This window comes from Rhincodon typus, chromosome 1, assembly GCF_021869965.1.
Source record: "Rhincodon typus isolate 14 chromosome 1, sRhiTyp1.1, whole genome shotgun sequence".
NCBI classification, from domain to species: Eukaryota; Metazoa; Chordata; class Chondrichthyes; order Orectolobiformes; family Rhincodontidae; genus Rhincodon; species Rhincodon typus.
The window spans coordinates 138,217,129-138,236,625 of NC_063332.1; the positions used below are offsets into that span (position 1 = coordinate 138,217,129).

At 40.2% G+C, this 19,497-nt stretch overlaps 1 long non-coding RNA gene across 1 annotated transcript; it reads left to right on the forward strand.

Annotated features, from left to right (window-relative positions):
* The first annotated feature begins 1,715 nt into the window (after nucleotides 1-1,715).
* On the forward strand, nucleotides 1,716-3,064 carry LOC125486715. Its single transcript, XR_007265355.1, has 2 exons — nucleotides 1,716-1,862; nucleotides 2,691-3,064. It is a non-coding gene; the product is annotated as an uncharacterized LOC125486715 (long non-coding RNA).
* The last annotated feature ends 16,433 nt before the right edge of the window (nucleotides 3,065-19,497 follow it).

Below are 19,497 nucleotides of genomic sequence, written 5' to 3' on the forward strand. Positions count from 1 at the left end.
TATCCCAGTCCCATGTTGCCAACCATGCACTGAGTGCATCTGCCTTACCTGTTCGGCCTCTTGAATGGAAATAAATGCAATTTAATTTAACAATCCTATCTTGTACTCTGTTTTGTTCCTGCCTGCCCAGACTGTTTGACTCATTCCCTTTCTCAACTGCACAAGTCTCAGACTAATCTTTTTGCCCACTGTCTCCGAGTCGCATCCACCCACCCAAACCCCGTTCCCCACCCCACACTCCTCACTCCACCCTGTCACCACCACGCACCCCCCCCACCACCTCCCATTACCACCTCCCCCCTCCCCAGCCCTAGACCACCACCCTGTACTCCCCACCACCCCTCCAACCCTCAATGCCTATCCCCACTATATTGGTCCCCTTCCAGTTCAGGTGCAATCTGTATTTCTTATACAGATCACTTCTAGCCAAGAAGAGATTTCAATGATCCAGAAATGTGAATCCTTGTCCCCTGCACCAGTTCCTCAGTCATAGAGTCATACAGCACTGTAACAAACCTTTCGGTCCAACCAGTCCACGCCGAACATAATCCCAAACTAAACTGATCCCACCTGCCTGCTCCTGGCTTATATCCCTCCAAACCTTTCCTATTTATGTACTTACCCAAATGCCTTTTAAATGTTGTAATTGTACCCAAATCCACTACTTCCTCAGGAAGTTCATTCCACACGCAAATCACCCTCTGTGTAAAGAATTTTTTTAAAATCTCTTTCCTCCGACCTTAAAAATATGTCCCCTAGACTTGAAATCTCCCATCCTCGGGAAAAGGCAACAGCCATTTACCCTGCCTATACCCCTCGTTACTATATAAACTTCTAAGGTCACCTCTCAACCACCTATGCTCCATTGAAAAATGTCCCAGCCTATCCAACCTTTCTTTATAACTCAGACCTTCAATACCCGGCAACACCCTGATAAAACTCTCCTGAATGCCCGCCAGCTTAATAATATCCCTTCTGTAGCCAGAACTGGACACAATATTCCAGAAGAGGCTATGATCATCATTAGACTCTTAATGCCAGAATTTTTTATTAAGTTCAAATTCTACCATCTGCTGTGGAGAGGCTTGAACTCAAAGCCCTAGAACATCACCCTGTGTCTCTGGACTGACAGTCCGGAGGCTGTTGCCTCCCAACTACAATGCCCTCCAATGTGACATTTGCGGAAACCTTATTCATAGCTATGTTTTAAAATTCTAAGTAACCATAACAGCATTGTGTTTAACAAGTCTGATATTTTCTTTCCGCACTCACATTCTGTCCAAGCTTACATTCAAGGTTATAAAATTTAGCTTGTCAGACTATCATGTAAACACTGAAGGATGTCGTAGGTAGGGCATTTTAAAATACTTTAACAAATGTTAAAACAAGTGCAAAAACTTGTTTTTTTTCACTAAGGTCAGGAGAAGTTACACAAACATTTTTCTTTTATTGTCATTCCTGGATGCAAATGGACTCAGTGTTCAAGATAGGATTCTAAGATAATTCTGGGATACTCATTTAATATGAACATCAGAAAGGCACAACAAGATCCAGTTTCAGGGACTAGTATCCAAAGTCCAACAATCTCATGAAAGCTATTTCACTTAATAATTAATAAGAAAGTTAATAATTAACTAAATACATTTTCACGTATAACTGGTTGCAAGACCTAAGTCAATTGCAATAATAATTAAAGTCAATAATTTAATCTTAGAAATTAGTACTGAAGCCTGGGGTAAGATTGGTGCAAAAATCAAATATGTTGAATCAAGTTTCACAAATATGGAAGACATTGTTTGATAGGAATGCTTAGCTCTTGTGAGGAAAGGAGGAGTTGCAAATTGTGAAGTCTCATGAAAGTGGTATGTAAAGCTACTTATAACATTTCTTTAAATTAGTGTGAGTGGACAGAAAAATAAATTGTGTTCTCCTGATGAGATGCAGAGATGGGACGTATTTTAAAGGGCTCATGAATTATGGCACTCAGGCAAGGAAACTGTAAATTCTGTTGCTCTCTTTACAAGCTTTGTTACTTTGATTGTTGTGTAAGTGAACATTTGAAGATTCAATATCTCTCCATGTGGTGTGAGAACTGCACTTATTTCAGTTAGCAAATGTACACAGTTTTTCTTAATTTTTTTTGTGTGAAAATTCACCTATAACCTAAGACATTTTGTTTTGTTTCTTGTGAACTTAAAACTAAATGAATGTGGGGAAGATTGAGTTTGAAACTTCTAAAGAATGCGTTTGCTGTAAAGATTTTGTGTGGATAATTGTGAAATTTTGATTTTCAGTTACTAAGTTTCAACACTTTTGAGTTAAAGAAAATTTCATAAAGGAAATTATTGTCTATATTAAGGAGGAAGTAATTGAAACAAGTAAATGCAAATTATAAGATTCAAGTTGAAATTTTTGACCAAAATTACAATTCAAATTTTGTTTTGTTAAACACATAGGAATTTTAATCAGGTTTCACATTCACACGTAAGCTGGTTTTAAATTTGGATGGTGTTAATTGCGGGTCTCAAGCTGTTTACTTTCAAGGTTAGGCGGCACAGTAAACAAGCTAAATTTAGAATTAATGGCGGATTTTAAATGCTTGGAATTTGGAAGTGTTAGTTCCCAGTTTCTAGAAGAACAAAACTGTTAGTTTCTGTGACTGAATGAGTTAATTTATGTTTTTATTTCAGATTCCCAGCATCCTCAAGATTTGACATCTTACGTATATAATTGAGTGGCCTATTGTCTGTCCAAATTGGGCATCACAGTGCAGAACAGAAGACTGGCAAACTTTGTGAGTGAATGTTCATTGGTTGTTTAATCATCAATCACCACTAAAAAAAGTTTTCATAAAATAATTAATGATCCTGAGCAGCCAAGGGAAGCAGAAGAATTTTGATCTCATTCCCTCTACAGTGCTGCTCCACAACATCCCAATTCCTTTGTGCTGCTACTTGCAAATCTGTCAAACTTTGTCTTTATAAAATGGGTGTATTGTCGCTGGAGGTTTTCTAATTGCATACCAAGAAATATTAATAAAGTCTGAGGCCCTGTTTTGGTCAGACCTGAATATCTCCGTGTTTTCTATTACAACTGATATTCTGTGCAACTTTTATTTTAATTAATAAATTTTAAACTTTTGAATGTATCTTGTGATTTTCACTGCTTACTGTTGAGTTGAAGCTGCCTTGGTCAGACTTTTTCACCTTGGTATACTAATGAAGTTGCCACATTAGAAAAGCATTTGGTGTTTTCCTGTAAAACAGTCCAGCCCAAGTGTTCAAATCTACATGTCTAATTACAATATGACTCATGGAAAATGTCAATTTTGTTTATTTTGTTATGTACAGTCCAAGTATTCTTTATGATTTTATCGATTTCTTTACTAATGGTTTGATTGTATAGAACTTGAATATTGCTAATGTATGAGACATAACCATGAGATTTCTCATCTTACACTCCTCAGGACAAATACAAGAATGCTTAACTTCAAAGGAAGCAGAAATTTATACTGCATGAGAAAAGGGCGCTGATTCGACAAAATATTGCCATGGAAAATATACCAATTAGCTATTGTCTCTATGTTTTTGATTAATTCAAAAATATGCAATGCTTGGACATGTTCCTTTTCTGCAGTGGACAGATCCCTGCCTATGTAACTGATAGTAATGAAACTGCGCCACCACCTTTGAAAAAACCTATAGTTTATCACCTTGCAGAGGAGAATGCTGTCAGTGTCCAAAAAAGATGAAGCCTCATTAAATATCTATGTCACTGATTCATTATAGGCAGGATAGAACAATGTTACAAATGTCTCCTAGCAAACTGTCCATTGTTGAATTTGAAAGATAATAGTGACTTCATATTCAAAGAGACGTGACAAAATGATGTTTTCCCTGAAGAGAAGCACCTTGGGAGTTTTTCTTTGTCTGGCTCCAGCCATGATACCTTCATTCTGAGGTATTTGGCTATTCCCACAATCTGCGAGCTTCCAGGAAGAACCAGAATTTGGATGCTTGGAGATATTATTATGTTATTATTATTATTATTATATTCTCCGTCTGACTGATGACCCCTCTCTGTCACCAAACAAGACAAAGACAATGGATATATATTAAAGTCATATAGTCACCAGAAGAATCATTGAGGAGACTATTTGCATGCTAACACAACAGTTCCACAACAAGGAACATTCTGGAATGCAGCATGGGGAGAGTTGTACAATTGGAGCAGGTTGCTAAGCTCATGGTAGTCTCCTGCGCCCTTCCGAACTTTACAATCCTGAGGATGCAACAATTGTCATCAGGTCTGCAGAGGCCACCACTGAAAGAGGAAGAAGAGCAGGAGGGAGAGGGAAGGTGAATTTCACAGGGTCCATTCTGCATAATAAGTTTGAGAGAAGCTTGAGTTAGGGAAGCGTTCCTTCAACACCATGGCTCCAACATTCCCCAAGATATACTCAATGCAGAGTTACAGTACTGGTAGTCAGTGGCTGTTTCTTTCAATCAGTGCAGCTCCCTTTAAAAGAGGCAGATTGTCTTTAAGAACTGGAGGTGAGATGGAACAATGCATGCTTCACACACTGTGAGGTCCCCTGCTTACAATTTAGCTAGCCAGCATCATGGATCTCTTTAAAAACCAAAAGAACTGTGGATGCTGTAAATCAGAATCAAAAATAGAAATTCCTCAATTCTGAGGAAGAGTCACTTGACCCAAAACATTAATTCTGATTTCTGTCCACAGATATTGTTAGACCTGTTGAGCTTTTCCAGAAGTTTCTGTTTTTTTGTCACAAATCTCTTTTTTTGGCTGACTGCTACAATTAAAAAGTGATGCAGTATAAAATTTGCATGCTGTTCATCTCAAAAGCACCAGGCATGGGTGATTATTGGATGGTCCATGACTTTGACCTTGACTGGCTAATATCACTCAAATACAGGCTAGTATACATGAGTACCTCTGGTCATTAGCACATCTTGTTCCACACATGCCAGCGTTGAAATGGCCCTTAACACCTGTCCTTGTGTATTCTTGAAAGTCGAAGACACAATCATGTCTCTCCCCCCGACTGCTGTCTTTACTCGTACCACGTTACAGTTTGAGATAACTCCTAGGATATTAAGTACAATTTGTAGTGCATTTTCTCCCTTTTAAGTCCATCCCTCTGAAGCTTTCTTGACACCTCATCAGGTTTTGATTACATTCTTGATTAGATTCCCTACAGTGTGGAATCAGACCCTTTGGCCCAACAAGTCCACACTGACCCTCAGACATCCCACCCAAACCCATCCCCCATTACCCACCTAAACTACACATCCCTGAACATTATGGGCAATTTAGCATGGAAAATCCACCTAGCCTGCACATCTTTGGACTGTGGGAGGAAACTGGATCACTCGAAGGAAACCCACGCAGGCACGGGGAGAATGTGCAAACTCCACACAGACAGTCTCCCGAGGCTGGAATTGAAACCAGGTTCCTGGTGCTGTGAGGCAGTGCTAACCACTGAACCACCATGCCGTCCAGGTGTGACATTCCAGCATCTTTATCCCCAGACAACCACTGAATCTACAGTCATAGTCATCCATTTTAAACAAATGCATGTTGAGATTATAATTTGTACGTGAATAGGTGTTCCGGGGTTATGATCTCTAATCATGACAAGACAAAATATCTAAAAACTTAGTGTAAACTGACTTATATTCCTTGGAAAGATCAAACGTTACAATGAACAATAAACAATGATCCTTTAAAGTACACAGTTCCTCTTTGAATTTAGTTTGTATTCAGGATCGAAGATAGAAGCTCAAATTAGTTTACTTTAATTTACTGTTTACCGTCTGGGTACAACATGATGGGGATTAAAGTCAATAACCCCAAACTGTGGCATAGCTATGGGGTAGATGTTGACTTTGTGTGACTTCTAAGTTTTGTTGTCATATTCATGTCACACTCTCACATACGGTCAAAGTTTACCCACATTAGCGTGAATTAATTTTGGAAATCATTCTCACCCATAAACTAATACAAGTAGTACAACATTGAAAGTTATAGAAATGAAAACACAAAATGCTGGAGAAACCTAGCAAGTCTGTAGCATCTGTAGAGAGACAAAATGAGTTAATATTTCAGGTCCAATATGACTCCGCTTCAGTTCTGAAGCAGAGTCACATTGGATTCAAAAGATTAACATTGCTTTTCTCTCCATGAATTCTGCCAAATGTGATGAATTTCTCCAGCCCTTTTAGTTTTTATTTCAGTCCCCAGAGGGTTGAATAGTAGGCGAGCAGTAGTGATAGGGGACTCTAAAGTCAAGGGGACAGATAGGTATTTCTGTGGCCATGACTGAGAGTCCAGGATGGTGTGTTGCCTCCCTGGTGCCAGGGTCAAATATGTCTCTGAGCATGAACAGGATAGTCTGAACGAGGAGGGTAAGCAGCCAGAAGTTGTAGTCCATATTGTAAGAATAACAGAGGCAGGATGAGAGATGAGGTCTTGCAAAGGGAATTTAGGGAGTTAAATAGCAAGTTGAAAAGCAAGACCTGCAATAAGAGAAGACATTTTGGAGGGCTCATCCATATGGATAGAACTAAGTAATGAGAAAGGCACAATCACTTTAATGCGTTTATACCGTAGGCCTCCCAATAGGCAGAGGGAGATAGAAAAACAGAAAGAGATAAAACAACAGATATGTTATGGTAGGTGATTTTAACTTCCCCAATATTGACTGAGAATCCCATAGTTACAGTTGCACAGATAGGTCAAATTTGTTAGACGCATCCAGCAGGGTTTTTTGAAACCATAAATATATATATATTATATATAGTCCAACTAGGGAAGGGGCCACACTGGACATTGTATAGGGGGATGAGCCTGGCAAAGAGATAAAAGATTCTGTGGGCAAGAAATTTGGGAACAGTGGTCATAACTCTTGTAAGTTTTAAGATAGTCATGCAGAGGGATAAAGTGGTCCTTGGGTGAAAGTGGTAAATTTGGGAAAGGTTAATCACAACAGTATTAGGCAGAACTGGAGAAATTAATTTGGGGGCAGCTGTTTTTGAGGATAAATCCACATCTGATTTGTGGGAGTCTTTTAAAGATCATTCAATTAGAGTTCAGGACAAGCATGTTCCTGTGAGGATCAAAGGTTAGGATGGCAACAATTGGAAACCCTGGATGATGGGATATGGGAAGTTTACCAAAAAGAAGCAAATGCAAGGTTTAGGAAACTGAAATCAGACAAGGACCTTCAGAACCATAAAGGAAACAGAAAATAATATAAACAAGGAATTAGCAGGGCCAGAAGGGGCCATGAAATGTCCTTGGTAAGTAGGATTAAGGAGAATCCCAAGGCATAGGAACAAGAGAGTAATTAAGAAAGGATGGGCCCACTCAAGTACAAGGAACGAATTTATGCATGGAGCCTGAAGAAGTGGTTGATGTTCTTAATGAGTACTCCTCATTGGTATTCACCAAGGAAAAGGACGTGGATAATGGTAAGATAAGGGAGGGGCATTTTAATATTAAGGAGGTGTTGGGTTTCTTGAAAAACATGAAGGTAGGTAAGTCCCCAGGGCCTGATGGGATCTATCCTAGGATACTGAGAGAGGAAAGTGAACAGATTGCTGAGGCCTTGACAGAGATCTTTGCATCCTCTTTGGCCACAGGCGTGGTCCCAAAGGAATAGAGAATAGTCAATGTTGTTTCTTTTTTAAGAAGGGTAACAGGGATAATCCAGAAAATTACAGGCCAATGAGCCTTACATCAGTTATAGGGAAATTATTGGAGAAGATTATTAAGCTTTACTTGCATTTGGAAAAGAACAGATGTATTTAGGGAGAATTAGCACGACGTTGTGTGGTGGTAGCCTTGTCTCACAATTTGATTGAGTTTTTTCAGGAAATGTCAAAGATTGTAGGGCAGCAGATGTTGTCTACATGGACTTTACTAAAACAGTTGACAAGTTCCCTTATGGTCGGCTGGTTCAGAAGATTAAGTTACCTGGGATCCATGGTGAGTTGCTAAGCTGAGTATAAAACTGGCATTGTCTTTGAAGACAAGAGCGTAAATGTGGAGGGGTCTTTTCCTGTCTCGAGGTCTGTGATCAGTGGTATTCCACAAGGATCAATGTTGATCTGTGATTTATACAAAATATTTGGATGCTCATGTAAGTAGACTGGTTAGTAAGTTTGCAGATGACATGAAAATTGGTGGAGTTGTGGATGGTGACGAATGTTGTCAAAGGATACAACACGATATAGTTCAGTTGAAAAGCTGGGTGGAGAAATGGTAGATGGAGTTTAATATGAACAAGTGTGAGGTGATGCATTTTAAGAGGTCAAATGCAAGAGGAAAGTATACAATAAAAGGCAGGACCTTTGGAAGCATTGATATACAGAGAGACCTTGGGGTACAAGTCTGTAGCTCCCCAAAAATGGCAACTCATGTGGAAAAGGTGATAAAGAAGGCATATGGCATGCTTGCCTTTATTGATCGGGGCATTGAGTTTAGAAGTTGGTAAGTCATGTTGCATCTGAGAAACTTTAGCTCAGCCACATTTGGAATATTGCGTGCAGTTCTTGTTACCAGATTAATAAGTAGGATGTGGAGGCTTTACAGAGGGTGCAAAAGAAGTTTACCAAGATGTTGTCTGGATTAGAGTGTATTAGCTATAATGAGAGCTGTCAGGGCTCTGATGAAAAGTCAGTCAACTTGAAATGTTAAATCTGTTTTCTTCTCACAGGTTCCACCAGACCTGTTGAGTTTCCGCTTTTGTTTTGGTTCTCCAGTGTCCACAGTTCTTTGTTTTATTTTAGCTATAAGGAGCAGTAGGGTGAAAAGTTGGAGTCTCTTTCCCAGGATGGAAATGTTAAATACTCAGGGGCATAAGTTTAAAATGAGTTTAAAGGAGATATGCCAGGCAAGTTTTTTTTACTCAGAGGATGGTAGGTGGCTGGAAAATGCTGCTAGAGCAAGTAGCATAGTAGAGATACAATTGCAACATTTAAGAGGCATTTAGACAGACACATGAACAGGCAGGGAATTTAGGAATACGGACCATGCATAGGCACTTGGGATTAGTTTAGAATGGCAACTTTGTCAGTTCAGACATGGTGGGCCAAATGGCCTGTTCCTGCACTGTCCTAGTCTATGTTTTACCTCCAGCATTCGTAGTGTTTTGCTGTCATGTTTTTGAAAGTTATGCAACTGCCAAGAAACAACAACCACAGAATAGCAGCATTTAAAATGACTTGGAAGGCAAAGAAATCCAAAGCAAAATCCAGAAAATCAGCAGGCTCATTCAAGTAAGCTGAAATGGCAAACATACTGAATTTGGCCCAACTGAACCAGAGGCCTTATTTGGAAATGGAATGTGAAGATAACCCCATACCAGCGAAAGACAAAACAATAAGGCTTAGTCAAGGATGGGAATGAAGCGCAAGTTTCAGAGAAGAGACAGGATGGTACTGGGAGATAGAGAGTAGTGAGATCAGGGATAACAGGTGCTTTGTCACTTTTGGAATGTGCGAAAAAAATGTTTATTTAAAACAGGCCATTTCAGAATTTCAGAAATATACTATCCAAGTGATTTCCTCAGAGCTTTTTCTGGAGTAGATTCTCCCACCATTAGCTCAATAAATAGTTCCACAAAATATCCATCAATATCTTAGTTACTAACCAGATTCCCAAGCTTTGGCTATGAGCAAAAATAATGGAAATTCCAAAGCCAAGCAACAATCTATCTAGCCATAACGTCGCTTCAGCTTAATCACTCTGCAATGCCAGTTGCAACCTGTTGGCAAGGTTCATTTTAAAGCATTTTGTCGTCTTTTGTGGATTAATTTATCCCGGAACAGGTGTGATTCAGACTAAGAAATCCTGTAAAAGCTATTACTAAATCTTAAACAATTCATTGAGGATTGTTATCAGGCAGATGTAAAACAGAGGCAACCTTAGTGGGTTTTTCTGTTGTGTACCACATGGTCAATCATCAGATTCCTGCACTGAAGTTGTTCCGCATAAACAAACATTCCAGACTGACTGAACTGATAAGCAACATGCTGGTCAACAGACCTTTCTTTGTTGGCCTAAATGGTGAGAAAGGCAAATGGCTTGAATAGAAAAATAGCTTATCTCAAGGGAATATCCTTACATTTGGACTTTTCGATATTTTTGCCGACAAGCCTATTCATTCACATTCCAGATGTTTCTCTATGCTGATGATGTGCTCAACCTCTCTGACCAATTCTTTGATATAACAGAGAAATCTTTGGTGCATCAGTTGTATTAAACAGACTAATTTCCAACAAATCATCTGACAGTCAACCCTGAAAAGATACAACACTCCTTTTCAGTTTAGGAATAGAAATGAGAACATTACACATATAGGAATGGGAAAATACCTAAGTTTCATAGATCAATCATCAATTCATAAAGTTGAAATTGACAGCCAGAAATGACATCTGAGAAAGTTTGCTGACTCTAAATGGGGAACTGACCTGATTATTACAAGCACTTGTCCTTCCCCTTTACTATTCCACAATTGAATATGTCTGCCCAATCTGGGAATAGTTTCTCCATGCCAAGATATTAAATTATGTTCTTAACATTATTTGCAAAGCTATCATCAGTTGTCTACAGCCCACTAAAATGAACAATCTGTATCTACTTGCTGGTACTACTTCACCTACTAAAAAGAGGAAATGTATATTAAAAATGGAATGGACAAAGCACACTTCATCATCCTCTCTTTCAGAAAGAATAAGTAACAAAGATGTTCAAGTCAAGGTGCAGTTTCTCACAAAGTGTCCAGCCCTTATGCTGTAACCATAATAGCTGCAATGTTGTAGATTGGTGAACACACATATAGATGACAACATATAAATTATCAATAACCTAGAGTAATCTCTTTCATTAGAAGCCAACAAAATATGCCCTACTAGATTTCTGTCAGCTGTGATTGCAGCAAGGCATCCAAAATGATGAAACATTGCCTAAAAGTTTCCTCTACTACCAGAATCATGCAGGGCTCAAGGTCTGAGATCTTCAAATCTCCAGCTAGGGCTACTTAGAACAACAGCAAATGAAGGTGTTATTGACAGAACAAGAGGAATCCTGAGTCTGAGGGACTCTGTTGTGGTGTTCATGAAAAATGTGATCTCTTATATTCATAACATAACCTTTGAGCACTATGCCATGCCTGGGCAGCTCCCTGTGCAGTTGGTGCATTTCAGTATCCTGCATCTTATCACTTTGCTTTCTCATCATCCTCCTCTTCCACATATTTCTCCTCCTCTTCCGCAAATGGGTTATCTCCTTTCATGACCTCACTGTTGTCAGTATTCAGACCTCTTTGAAGGGCCATATTATAGAGAATGCGGATTCCACCACAATGAGGGAGAATTTTTGCAGAATTGTATTTCAAATCCAATCTAACTGGTACAAGCAGAATAGCCTGACTGCCTCCCTTCCCCTGTTCTGCCCTAGATAGCACATGCAGTCCCTGTGCCCCCTTAAAAATAACAACACCCTAACCCCAATTGATGAGTTAGAACATAGAAAATACGACAGTACAGCATAGGAGCAGACCCTTCAGCCCACCATGTCTGTGTCAACCATGATGCTATTATAAGATGATCCCATCTGCTTGAACATGATCCGTATCTCTCTATTCTCTGCCTGTTCATGTGCCTGTAAATGCCTCTTAAACCTTACTATTGTATCTGCTTCTACCACCTCACGTGGCAGCATGCTCCACGCATGTCTGTGTAAAAAACTTTCTTTACATATCTCCATTAAACTTTTCCTCTCTTACCTTAAACTTATGCTCCCCAGTATTTGACATTTCCATCCTAGGAAAGAGACTCCAATTATGCACCCCATCATACCTAACATAATTTGATATACTTCTAACAGGGTCACCCTTCAGTCTCCAACACTCTAGCAAAAACAATCCAAGTTTGTACAAGCTCATCCTTAGATACACTCCAATCCAAGCAACATCCTGGTAAACCTCTTCTGCACCCTTTCCAAAGACTCCACAGTACAAAGACCAGAATTGTGCATAGTACTCTATATGGGTCTGACCAAAGTCTTACATAGTTGCAACATAACTTGCCAGTTTCCTTACTCAAAGCCCCAACTGTTGAAGGCAAGCATGCTGTATGCCTTCTTTACCAACTTATCTATTTGTTTTGCTATTTTCAGGGAACTATGGACTTGGACCCCAAGATCCCTCTGTATATAAATGCTCCTAAGGATCCTGTCATTTGTGTTATACCTTCATCTTGCATTTGACCTCCCAAAATGCATCACTGCACACTTGTTTGGATTAAATTCAAGAAAGCTCAATCAAGTTTGTGAGATAAGACCTCCATTGTGAGACAAGGCCTCCCTTGCATGAAGCCATTCTGACTATTTCTAATGAACCCAATGGCCTCCAAACGTGAATAATCCTGTCCCTAAGAGTCTTCACCAATAATTTACCCACTACTCATGTAGGGCTCACTGGCCTAAAATTTCCTGGATTAACCCTGTTGCCCTTCTTGACCAGAGGAAAAATATTGGTTATTCTCCAGTCTTCTGGGACCTTACCTTTGGCTGATGAGGATACAAAATTCTCTGTCAAAGCCCCTGCAATTTCCTTCCTTTCCTCATTTATAATTCTGGGATAGATCCCATCAGGCCCTGGGGGCTTATATACCTTAATGTATTTCAAGACATCCAACACCTCCTCCTTCTTAATATTGACATGCTTTAGAGCATCAACAATCCCCTCTCTAAATTTACCATCATCCATGTCTTTCTGCTTGATGAATATCGATGTGAAGTACTCATTATGGATCTTACCCACTTCCTCTGGCTCCACACATTTATTCCATCCTTTATCCTTCAGCGGATGTACCCTTTCCCGAGTTACACTCTTGCTTCTAACGTAGGTATAAAATGTCTTGGGATTTCCCCTGAATCCTACCTGCTAAGGATATTTCATGGCCCCATCTAGCCACCCCATTTCATTTTAAAGTTATTTTCTGCTTCTTTTGTATTCCTCAAGGCACTTGTTTGATCCCTTTACTTTCTTAGTTAGTCTTATTTTGGGATTGGGTGGAATTGTGAGGGCCCGTTATTAAACCCTGATGAAATAAGCAGTACCGGGAATGACATCAGGAAATAGGCTCATTGGCTGACCTAACAAACTCCCAGCAGGCTCTACTCCCATCCTCGGAGATGAAGAAATAACAAAGTGAGGGTGAATAAGCCAGTGCAGGAGATTTATATATGAACTTTGATAAAACACTTATTAAAATTCAACTTATCAGATTTAGTCAGAAAATAGAAACACGTGGTATTAAATGAATAGTGGTAACTAGGTACTAAGGGATGTAATATCAAGAGTTGTGGTCATAGAGTCATACAGCAGTGAAACAGACTGTTTGGTTCAAAACATCCATACTGACAGGTTTCCTAAACTGAACTTGTCCCCTTTGTCTGCTTTTGGCCCAAATTCTTCTGAACCTTTCCTCTTCATGTATCTGTCTGAATGTCTTTTAAATGTTGTAATTTGTAATTGAGGAGTTGTATGCAGTAGGACCCTTTTTCTTTCATTAAATATGAATTACTTCAACTTATGTATGGCATGGTACATTTTCAAAGCTTGTGGTACATACAAAACTTAGTAACAAATGAAACAGAACACTTCAGTGACAGATTGCAGGAGGACATAGACAAAGTGAGGGAAAGGATAGACATAGTGTGGAAATGGAAATGATGCATTACAGAATCATAGAATTGTTACAGTGCAGGAAGAGGCCATTTGTGTCCCATGCATTTTGAGAGAAACATCATGGAGACAGTATTATTCAAATGGTGCTATTTCAAGGCAGGGGCATGGAGAAATGCAAGAGTAAGGGGATCCGGAGCTGCAAGTCACAGTCTTGAAAGTAGCCAGATAAGTAAAGCAATACAAAAAATGGAAGTCATGCAAAACCTTTCAGAATCCCTGGTAAGGCCTCAACAGTACTATTTTGCATAATTCTGGGCACCATGCTTTCGGAACAATATTAGGTTTAAGAGAGGCTTCAGGGGAGATATATGAGGCTGCTATAAAGGATGAGTGACTTATGCGAATAGATTGAAAAAACTGGGATTATACTCATTAGTGTAGAGAATATAGAAAGGGAGATTTAATAAACATGGTCAAAGTCATGACAGGTGTAATCGTGTAAATAAAGAGGCGCTGCACTGTTTCCAGTGGCAGAAGGGTCAGTAACCAGAAGACACTGATTGAGGTAAATGGCAAAAGAACCAAAGGTCAAAGGAAAATAATTTATTTTATTCAGTGACCTGTTATGATCTGGAATGCACTGCCTGAAAAGGTGGTAGATAGAGATTCAAACTAACTTATAAAAGGCTATTAAACAAATACTTAAATGGGAAAAAAGTGCTAGGTGTGTGAAACTATTTGGACACATCTTCTGAAGAGTCAGCACGACTGAAATCCAGCGTAGTTTTAATTCTGAGCAAAAATGGCAACTTGAGGTATAAGTTTTTGGGATGTCGCTGGATTGAAATATTTAATGAAGACATCAAAATATAATTTAATAGATGCATTTAATCATTTTATTTTATTCTGAAATTTATGTTATTTTAATTTGTATTTTGTTTAATCCTTGTTTTAGGCATTTGAATTTCAGTCATTGAAAAATATCAGAAATCATTCCAAGATACTTAGTGGGCAGATATAAAAACTCAAACATATATAAACAGGTTCAAGAACAGCTTCTTCCCTGCTGTTATTAGACATCTGAATGGGCCTCTCAAATTTCAAATCTCAAACCTAATGTTGATCTTGCTGGTTGTGCACTTGCTCTGTGCCATAACATTGCATTCCTCGCCCTACTCTGTCACACTATGCACTCTGTATGGTCTGACCTGCCTGTACTGCATGCAAAATAAAACTTTTCACTGTACCTAGGTACATGTGACAATAATAAATCAACCCAAATCAAAATCAGATAGCATAAGCACAACGCTGACATTGTCAAACTTACAATTTTGGTAGCACTGATATTTAAGACAGAAACACAAAAGGTGATCAGATCAAGTTAGTTGTAAAAACCCACCATTTATGTTCTTTACAGAAGGGAATCTGGCATCTTTACCTCGTCTGGTCTATAGGTAATGCCAGACCCACAGCAAAATGGTTGATTCTTCACTCACTTCTGAAATGGTCTAACCACCTACACACAGCTGTATCATAGGATCATAAGATCACTACAGTGTGGAAGCAGGCTATTTGGCCCATCAAGTTCACACTGCCCCTCTGAAGCACATCCCACCTAGACCTCTACTCTATCCCTGTAACCTTGCATTTTTCCCATGGCCAATCCACTCAGCCTACACATGCCTGGACACTATGGACAATTTAGCATGGCCAATCCATCTAATCTCCACATCTTTGGAGTGTGGGACGGAACCAGAGCACCAGTAGAAAACCCACGTAGACATGGGGAGAATGCGCAAATTCCACACAGACAGTTGCCTGAGGCTGGAATCAAACCTGGGTCCCTGCAGTGTGAGGCAGCATTGCTAACCGTTGAGACATCATGGCACTCCTCTACACAATCAAGAATAGGCTACAAACGCAGTCAGTGACACCTGCATCCCAAGACAGAATTTTTAAAAAATGATTATTTAAATGGAGAAAAACTGCAGCACAAAAGGACTTGATTGTATTTGTGCACAAAACACAGAGAGTTGGCACACAGGTGCAGCAGGTAGTCAGGGAAGCTAATAGGATGTTGGCCCTAATGTCGAGGAGGTTAGTGTATTAGAGTACAGAAGTCTTGATGCAATTGCACGCGATGCTGATATGATGGTATTTGGAGTATTGTGAGCAGTTTTAGTCCAGTTATTTAAGGAAAGATATCGACTCATTGATCAGAGAAAATTTACTAGGTTGACCCTTGGGTATAGAGGGGTTGTCCTATGAGCAAGACTGAACAGTTGGGACTCTACCCATCGATTTTGGAAGATCGAGAGGTGAATTCATTGAAACATGTAAAATCCTTAAGGAACTTGACAGGATAAAAACTGAGAGGACTTTTTTCCCTTGTGGGAAAGTTTAGAACCAGAGGGCATTATCTCAGAATAAAGGGGTGCCAGTCTAAGACTAAGCTAAGGAGGAATTTCTTCTCTCAGAGGGTTGGGAGTCTTTGGAGCTCTTTACCACACAGAGCTGTGGAGGCAGACTCCTTGTGTATAATTAAGGCTGAAGTAGAGAGATTCTTGATCGGTAGGTGAATCAAGGGTTAAGCAGAAAGGGCAGACAAGTGGACGTGAGGATTGTTGAATCAGCCATGATCCTACTGAATGGTGAAGCAGACTCCATGGGCTGAACAACCTACTCCCGTTCCTATTTCTTATGGTATTATTGTATTATCGGCCATTCAGCCAATCAAGGTACTCCGCCATTCAATGAGAAAGCGGCTGATCTTATAACCTTCAACTCCATTTTCCTGCCTTTTCCCCATAACTCTTTATTCCTTTACTGATTGAAAATCTATCTATCTCAGTATTGTTTATACCTAACAACCCACAGAGCTCTATTAAGTTGTGGGAGATACAGGAGCTATTTGAAGTATTTTGCAAGGAAAGATAGGCCAGACTATGAAGGACTGCTGGAGCACCAATGGCACATGAAAAAAATTCAAATTTGATACAAGTATAACTATCTTCATCCTCTCAGATGCAGAATATTGACTGAAGCCAGAACTTCTCCAGCCTCCAAAGGTCGCAGGCTTCATGATTGTTAAATTCTGGCATAAAAGTCAAAAGATTTTACTGACCTCCCTACATTCCTCCAAACTGGCATCAAACGTTTTGAGCAGGGAAGCTTACGTTACCTTACACTTTCCTTAATGATGGTTAGCAGGGAAAACCCAACATGACCCAGAGTGTTTCAAAGAGGTTTCTGTCAATGACAAGATACATCAGGAGCCAGAGGGAGATGTCCCTCATTCGTTGAAGAGCATATATATGAACACAGAGAATGGGGCACTGCTTACTGCAGCAACTAGCCAGAGCTGGGGATTCTGGGCTTTTCAATGAGATGGTAGAAGGGTTGAGACTGGTGACTGCAAAAAAATCATAAACAATGTGACCAGCCAGAGGAGGCAACTCAGGGTCTTGCATGGGTCTTCAAGGAGGTGACCAATAAGATGCCACAGAACTACCACAAGCTGATGCAGTAGCACATACTCTCAGAGAGCCAAATAATTTTCCTTTTTATTACAAGCCTACCTAAGTAGGGACTTAGCCACAATGATTGAGGAATTGACAGGACCAGAATCCAATGCCACGCCAGGTAGAGACCTGAGTATGAACGTCCTGGTGCTGCTATAGCCTACAGAAGGACAGGAAGAAACTGTGAAAAAGACAGAGTTTGATCCAAGGAAAAAACCCAGGAGGAACCACTTTCAGAAAATAGAACAAGTACAACTGAAGACTTGGAAGATCCATCAACTTCTCGTCATTCATATAAATGATCTGGATGTGAACATAGGAGGTATGGTTAGTAAGTTTGCAGATGACACCAAAATTAGTGGTGTAGTGGACAGCGAAGAAGGTTACCTCAGAGTACAATAGGACCTTAATCAGATGGGCTGAGGGGTTGAGGAGTGGAAGATGGAGTTTAATTTAGATAAATGTGAGGTATTGCATGTTGGAAAAGCAAATCAGGGTAGAACTTATACACTTAATGGTAAGGTCCTGGGGAGTGTTGCTGAACAAAGAGATCTTGGAGTGCAGGTTCATAGTTCCTTGAAAGTGGAGTCCCAGGTAGACAGGATAGTGAAGAAGTCATTTGGTATGCTTGCGTTTATTCATCAGTGCACTGAGTATAGGAGTTAGAAGGTCATGTTGCAGCTGTACAGGACATTGGTTAGGCCACTTTTGGAATATTCCATGCAATTTGGGTCTCCCTGGTAAAAGAAGGACGTTGTGAAACTTTAAAGGGTTGCCAGGGTTGGAGGGTTTGAGCTACAGGGAGAAGCTGGAGCCATTTTCTCTGGAGTGTTGGAGGCTGAGGGGTGACCTTATAGAGGTTTATAAAATCATGAGGAGCATGGATAGGGTGAATAGCCAAAGTCTTTTCCCCAGGGTGGGGGAGTCTGAAACTAGAGGGCGTAGGTTTAGGGTGAGAGAGGAAACATTTAAAAGGGATCTAACAGGCAACATTTTCACACAGAGGGTGGTGCGTGTATGGAACGAGCTGCCAGAGGAATTGGTGGAGGCTGATACAATTACAACATTTAAAAGGCATCTGGATGGGTATATGAATTGGAAGCGTTTACAGGGATATGGGCCAAATGCTGCCAAATGCGTCTATAATAATTTAGGATATCTGGTTAGCCTGGATGAGTTGGACTGAAGGATCTGTTTCCATACTGTACAGCTCTATGACTCTATGACACAATAACAGGTAACTTCACATTAGAGGACCAAGTGACAGCAAACAACCAAAAAGACGCTACACAACTGGAAAGCAACTGCAGCACAAACTCAGATTGAATCAAGGACAAACACATGGGCAGCACTGTGGCTCAATGGTTATCACTGCTGCCTCACCGCCAGGGACCCAGATTCAATTCCACCCTCGGGCGACTGTCTGTATGGAGTTTGCACATTCTCCCTGTGTCTGCGTGGGTTTCCTTCGGTTGCTCCGGTTTCCTTCCACAGTCCAAAGATGTGCAGGCTAGGTGGATTCGCCATGCTAAATTTCCCATAGTGTTCAGGGATGTGTAGATTAGGTGGGTATAGGGGGATGGGACTGGGTGGGGTACTCTGAGGGCTGGTGTGGACTTGTTGGGCTGAAGGGCCTGTTTCCACACTGTAGGGATTCTATGAATCTATGAAAAACATGTACCACCATAGAAAAGTGAGGGTGAAGGGCCCTACAACTCACTTTGCAGGAGAATGTCAGGGATGAGCAATAAATGCTAGCCTTACCAGGAACACCCACATCCTGTGAATGAATACATAAAAAAGGAGTCTGATCCTCAGAAAATTGCAGAATGATAATCCACCAGGGCGTGTGAGATATAGGCATAATCAAACAGAGCAGAAGAACAAGTTCAATAGCAGACATACCAGAGGTTGCGACAAATTCAGCTCCAATAACACCGAAGGATCTAACAGTAGGGAGATCTCCACACATCATCTGTTAGAGCCATTGAGTCATGGTGTTATACAGCACAAAAACAGACTCTTTGGTCCAAATTGTCCATGCCGACCAAACTAATTTCCCAAACTAAACTAGTCCCACTTGCTTGTATGTGGCCTATAGCCCTCTAAATTTGTCCTATTCATGTACCTGTCCAAATATCTTTCAAATGTTGTAAGTGTACCTGCATCTACCACATCCTCTGGCAATTCACTCCACATACTAACCACACTCAGTGTGAAAAAGGTGCTCTTTAGGTCCCTTTTAAATCTTTC